General features: G+C 32.9%; 1 pseudogene; it reads left to right on the top strand.

The window, feature by feature from the left end:
- Nucleotides 1–2,711: 2,711 nt before the first annotated feature.
- LOC112469290 lies at nt 2,712–2,830 on the top strand (annotated as a pseudogene).
- Nucleotides 2,831–6,990: the final 4,160 nt, after the last annotated feature.

The raw sequence follows: 6,990 nt of genomic DNA, 5'->3' as shown, positions 1-6,990 counted from the left end.
ATCACATGTAAACGAGAATATTTTTCTTTCCTGAAGTATTAATAATACACACAAATACACACATATACAATTATTGTTAAGTGCTGAATTTTCTTACATTTCATTCTTTGATCTTATTTAATCCTCACTACTTTCTCCTGATGTAATATCACCATTTTTTTTTTTTGCAACTTTAAATGCCATTTAGGAGTCATTATCCCAAGAGTATAAACTAAAAATATAGTTCATGATATAATCTAAGGACCAGACATTCTAAAACTAGCTGCCTTTTTGACTTATCTAAGTGAATACTTCATAATCATTTTTAACTCAAAATGTTAAAACCAGAATTCATCATCATTCCTTAACCAAAGGAAAAAAATATATAAACCTAAGTAAAAATGATATCAAAAGAAAAGAAAAAGAAAAATTATAATCTTCATTGTCTTAATGGATCATAACATCATTCACCTAACTGCACAAGGCTGAAACCTATAATTTTTCTTGAGTCCTCTCTCTTCAAACCTTTATATCTGACCAGTCAGTTTTATAGACTTGACTTTTAAAAAAATCTTGACTTCATTCCATTTCCACTATCTGTGTCTTACACCAAGAATCCATATCTTATCTAAGGAATCTTCAATATTGTTCATTGTTCTTCACCTAAATTCAAACCTTGTAACTTAATCATAAAGAGACTGTAGAATATAGATATTACCAACTTTATGATCTTCATATTGTATCATTTTCTCCTTTACTTTCTTCTTTCTGATCAATTTGTCCTCCCCTGCCTTTGTTAATGACTATGCTACTTTTTGTTTCAGATCCTTCCTAGAAGCCATTTCCTCTTTTAGAATATTCTTCCTCTTTTATACTTAATTCAGATTGAAATATTCAAAGCTTACCTAAAATAACCTCCTTGGGAAAAAAACCTTTTCATTAAAATTTTTGTGTTGATATGGCCTTCTTCTAATATGTCAGCACAGCACTCTATTAATATTCAGCATTATTATTGTATTAAATATTTAATTGTATATATAGTTATTTAATATCTGTATTCTCTATTAAAATTCCTTTCTTAGAAAGCAGGAATTATATATTTTTTTCATTGGATTAATCTTAGTAAATAGCATAATCAAAACTACCATTGGTTAATGGTAGATACTCCATTAATGTGTATTTAAAAATGTGTTATTTTACTAAAAACAAAATGAAACCATATTTTATAATTTATTTTTTCATAGACAATTTCTGAAACATACTGAAATGTCATATGTTCTAGCTAGGATACTAGTAACTAGAGACAGAAAATAAAACTTTAAGTAATTTAGGGTGGCTATATAGAGTTTGCAACATACAGTGGTAATAGAAAAAAGTTATATTTATATGCCAATATAATTTTAACTAGCATTAAAATGTATATTAAGGCCTACTTACGTTTACACAGGACAATATACACTAAGGAAAATAATCTTATTATAAATGCACCATATAGTCATAAAATGTATCATATTTTATATAATATAATATATTCATATGTCCACAAAATAAAAACAAAACACACATGGACAAATATATACATTAATGTCATGTTAATATTATAGAATTGATATAATTATATATAAAATTATATTATATGTGTTATATTTTAATATAGTTAATACTAATATTGTTTATAATATATAGCATATAAGTGATATATAAAATTTTGTTATTATATAAATGAATATATACATTTATATAGAACATACATGGTAGATTGATTATATTATATACATTTTAAATATTTTCCCATTTGTATTAAATATGATTTATTCTCATTTCTTTGGAATCCCCTTGAAATTCCTAACAAATTACTATTTTTCTCTAGTTTTCTTATTTCCATGTTGAAGTTTAAAAAAAAGACTTGAATTTTTTAAAAGATAATTATTTATAGTCATGACATCTTATACTAAATTGCAATTTGACAAGAAAGAGCAAACCTGATTTTTACCTGATGCCACTTTCAGAAACACTGTTTCAAAGTTTTTAAATCTCCAAGAATAAAAATAACTTTATCAAGAACCACCATTAGAGAGTATCAATGATTTTATCTTTTGTGTTTTTAAATTAGGCTCCCATTGAACTTTTACAAATGCTTGATTTCAGGCGTCGTTTCCTGAACTCATTTTTTTTTCCCAGAAAATGAAATGCTGTTAAACTGTCACTTCAACAAAAATCACATCTTTTAGTTCCTTCCTACTGAAAGCAGAAGAGATTAATTAATACCATATTTCTCCATGTTTTCCTTTGGATATCATTTATTCTACTTTCTCCCATCATCTCTGTGAGTTTCTTAAATTATTATTGCTTTTATGTAGTTCACTCTCTTTGAATACAAATTCTAAATAAATAACTTGATTTTTAAAGATTTTTTTTTGAGATCTTGTCCTAAATTTCAATAAAATGAGAAAGAGCAAAACTACATGAACAATAAAATGATATTCACTAACTTTAAATAATTTAGGAAAATCTAATCTAAATTAGTTACGTACAAGTCTAAGTCACAGCTTTTTTTATGTTTTAAATTATATTAACTGCAATTCATAACAAATAATTTATTAACTAATTTCCAAATTTGTTCCAAATTTCAGCATATTTTAATAAATGGATATTTTAAAATGTCAACCTTACTTCAAATATATTAAGACAAAAATGATTTAAAAATGTATTTGAAATTAGTTTCTCTTACTGTCTACGGCCATGCTACCCTGAACAAGCCCGATCTCATCTGATCTCAGAAGCTAAGCAGGATTGGGCCTGGTTAGTACTTGGTTGGGAGACCACCTAGGAAAACCAGATGCTGTAGGCAAAAGAAATTTAAAAAATAATAGTAATAATAAGAGATTATAAACTGACAAGGTCCTTGCAATCTGTGAGGTCAACCAAGGGATGCCTCGCCTAAAAAAAAAAAAAAAAAGAAAAAATTAGTTTCTCTTAGGCAGCCTAATCAATGTCCATATAACTATAATTTTTTTTTTTATAAACATAGTAGTAGATTTAAGATGCCACATATTCTTTGCTAATCTTTTCAATGAGGAATTCTCAATGGAATGCTTGCTCTTCAGCAAGTAAGCCTACATGTGAGATATCTAACTATATTAAAATGATAAGACTGCTGCTGTAACAAATACCTAAAAATATAGAAGTGGCTTTGGAATGAGTTAGTGGGAATAAGCTGAGAGAGTTTTGAGAAGTATGATATTACAAGCCTAGATTGCCCTGAATAGACTATAAAAAGAAATATATTTGCTAAAGTGCTGCTACTGAGGGCTCTAAAGAAAGTGAGAGAAATTCTACTGGAAATGATAGGAAATGGGTTCTTTGTTATACAGTTTAAGAACACTTAATAATACTGTGTCCTGGAGTTATATGGAAGGCAGAACTTGTAAGAAATAAATATGGATATTTAACTCAGAAGATTTTCAAAATGTTGAAGATGCTGCTTATCAGTAAAATGGGAGAGGGAGAAATAAATAGAGTGAAGAACTGTTAAACACAAATGAACCAGAACTTGATGATTTGGGAAATCCTCAACCTATCCAGATGCCAAAAAAACACTAAAATTGAGAGATTTCTTCAAAAAGTGTGACAAAAAGAAAAAGCTGACAGTGTGGCTGTATGTTTTGTTAACATCAGAAGATCAGTAGATAGAATACTCAGTCACATAAAAGGCTCTTCGAAGACATTAAAGGTCTGACTCACAGATCTCTTCAATTAAATCTTTAGACATTTTAGGAATATTTCCTCATATCCATTTCAGCAGAAAGCAAAAGTAGAGAAAGTTATTTCAGAAAGATCTTTAGAGGAGCCTTTTTCCAATGGAGTGGTCCCCTGTTAAATCCATGCAAAATCCTCAAGTTTCTCAAAAATTTTATATTAGCAGAAACTCTGCTAGCTTAGACTGAAAGGAGTGGTACAAGAAGACTATGAAAATAAGGCTGATGGACCCGCCAAACTCCTCCTAACAGAAAGCAGTGTGATAGATTTCTCTGCTGAAAACATGAGCCAACTTTCTCTAAAAAAGGAGGCATGTTTAAGAGGTTGAGACCAAGAGCCCAGACAACTAATTTTAGAGGCAAGAGGGTAAAATGAGAGACAAGGAGGGGTTTTCTCAGGCCTAGAAATTTAACAGGGTTTGCTTGAATTTCAAAATGGCTTTAGACTGATGACTCCTTTTTCCTAGCATTTCTCTGCATTTTGAACTCAAATATATATTAATTTTTATCTTATGCTTGTTTTACCATGTATTTAGGGTTGTTGTGAGCAAGTAACTTGTTTCTTTAGCTTTATAGGCCTACAAATGGTGGGGAAACATGACTGGGCTCCTATCTATACCTGATTTATGTTACTTAGATCACAGGTCCCCAACCCCCGGGATGTGGACTGGTACCTGACTATTTCCTGTTAGAAACCAGGCCACACAGCAGGAAGTGAACAGCGGGCAAGCCAGCAAAGCTTCATCTGTTTTTGCAGTCACTCCCCAGCACTAGCATCACCACCTCAGCTCCACCTCAGATCATCACGCATTATATTCTCATAGGAGAAATGGTGTTAAAAATGTTGGGAACCGCTGATTTAGATGATAAGCTTTGGGACTTGATGAGATTTAGATGATACATGGGAGTTTTGGGTAGATCAGATTAAGAGAAAATTTTTTACTTTGAATTAATGCTGTAGTGTGACCTTTTGTGTCCTCGGAATGAGTGAATATATTTTGCATTTGAGAGAGATGTGGATCAGGGTGACTAGAGTACAGAGTGTAGTAGGCAGAAGTTTGATCCCATTACTTTCCGTCCCATGTGCCATGTTCGTGAATATGTTATTACATGACAAAAAGGACTTTGTAGATGCAATTAAGATTACTGTATTAGTTCCCTAGGGGTGCTGTATCAAATACAATAACCTCGATGGGTTAAAACAATAAGAATTTATTCTCTCACAGTTCTGGAGGCTAGAAGTTTGAAGTCAGGGTTTTGGCAGGGCTGTGCTCTCTCTAAAGGCTATAGGGAAGAATTCTTTCTTGCCTTTTCCTAGGTCCTGGTGATTGTTGGTAAGCCTTGGTTCTTCTTTGGCTTGCGGCTGCATCCATCCAACTTCTGCCTTGGTTGTCACATGACCTTCTTCTTTCTGTGTTTGCCTGCATCTGTATGTCAACAGATACAGGAAACATTCATACTGGAATTAAAGTACTTTAATTCAGTATGACCTTACCTTAATTTTATTAATTAAGTCATAAAGGGCTCTATTTCCAAATAAGGTCACATTCTGAAGTTCTGGGTGGACATGAATTTTGGAGGGATACCATTTAACCTAGTACCCTATCAACCAGTTGACCTTAAGACAGGGAAATTATCCTGGATTACCTAGTGGGCCCAATGAAAGTCAAGCTTTCTCCCTGTTGGGAGCAAACAAACAAGTCAGAGAGATTTAGCAGAAGGAAAAGAGATTCCAAATGCCTTTGGTGGATTAGGGGTGCATGGAAGGCATGAGAAAGAAAATTCTTCCAAAAAGCTGAATAAGCTTGAAAATGGATTCTCCCCTAGAGCCTGCAGATAAGAGCCCAGGCCAACTGATACTTTGATTTTGGCCTCCTAAGACCTTCGGCATAGCACTGGTAAAGCATACCTAGAAGTCTGATTTACAGAACAGTGAGATAACAAATGTGTATGTTTCACAATGCTAAATTGATGACAATTTGTTATGGCAGCAATATAAAACTACTACATTCTACTTCACAGAATTATGCTGTTCTTCCCATCAATGCAGTAGATTAAAGATGGCCACACATCTGTGCTGTTCTTCCCATTGACAAACTCTCAACAGAATGCTCATTCTGAGGGAAATAGCTTCCATTTTATAAGTCCACATTGAGATGACGGCATTCTGAAGTATCAAAACCACTAGGAGAGACCCTGGAGAATGAATGAGATGTCATGTGAAAAGGCAGGCCAAGGAGCCTTGAGGAGTCAGGAATGTGAAAGAAGGAGCCATCTTGGAAGTAGAGAGTCCACCCTTAGCTACTCTAGCTGACAGCAGATAGATCTATTTCTGAATTACTGACTTAGAAACTGTGCCCCTCTCCTCTCCACCAAAAATAATAATAGGTTGTTTAAGCCACTAAGTTTTGGGCTAATTTATCATACAATAATAGATAACAGAAACAAACTGTTTTCTCAGGCAACTAACAGTTATCTGAGGCTATGCTTATGGTCTACACTATACTTTTATCTGCTTGTGCCTGTCTATTTCTCTTTTTGAGAGGTCTATGTTATTTGAGGTTTCTAAAGTTAGCTTCCATTTATATAATTCTCTTTATCTAATATCTTTCAGAAGATAATTCTTCATAATTCTGGCATTTTTGCAAATATTCTGAGCAAAGAGTACTAAAAGGCAGCTTTAAAAGTTAGAGACAGTATCTTCTTAAAGATAGAGACATCTGGGCATATTTTGAACCGTAAAGACCTTACTCTCTTCTCTCTAGAAACATTTGCTTATATTCCAGAGTAATAAACATAGAGATACCTTACTCCTTGCCAGGAAGAGATGTGCTTAATATGTAATTTCTCTGGACAAGGAGGAGGGGTCCTTTCCTGTGGTACAACTTTCTACACATGCAGGATAGTCCTGGCTGTCATCATGTTGTCCCATGGGGCTTTGAACTTGGGGAATTGATACAAAGGCATTGCTCTGTCTACTGCATTTTGCCATGAGTAATAAACTGCCTGTCTAGCTTATTCAGGAAGTCTCAGGTCTTCTGTCAGAAAATACAGTTGAAACTGTGCAAGCTAACTTGTTAGCTTTCAAGAAGAGTAATAACTTATACCTTTCACAGTTTTGACTTAATGGCAATATAACCCAGGCTACTATCATTGACCAAGTCAATATATTTCTAACTGCGCTAACCTGATACATTCTGAACCCTCATTAAATATATTTTCCTCAAAATAGAGTAAATTTAAAAAAATGAAA

Source organism: Pteropus alecto, unplaced genomic scaffold (genome assembly GCF_000325575.1).
Source record: "Pteropus alecto unplaced genomic scaffold, ASM32557v1 scaffold146, whole genome shotgun sequence".
In the NCBI taxonomy this organism is placed as follows: domain Eukaryota; kingdom Metazoa; phylum Chordata; class Mammalia; order Chiroptera; family Pteropodidae; genus Pteropus; species Pteropus alecto.
The sequence above is the reverse complement of the archived record's forward strand: the minus strand, read 5'-3'. Positions and strand labels throughout refer to the sequence as shown.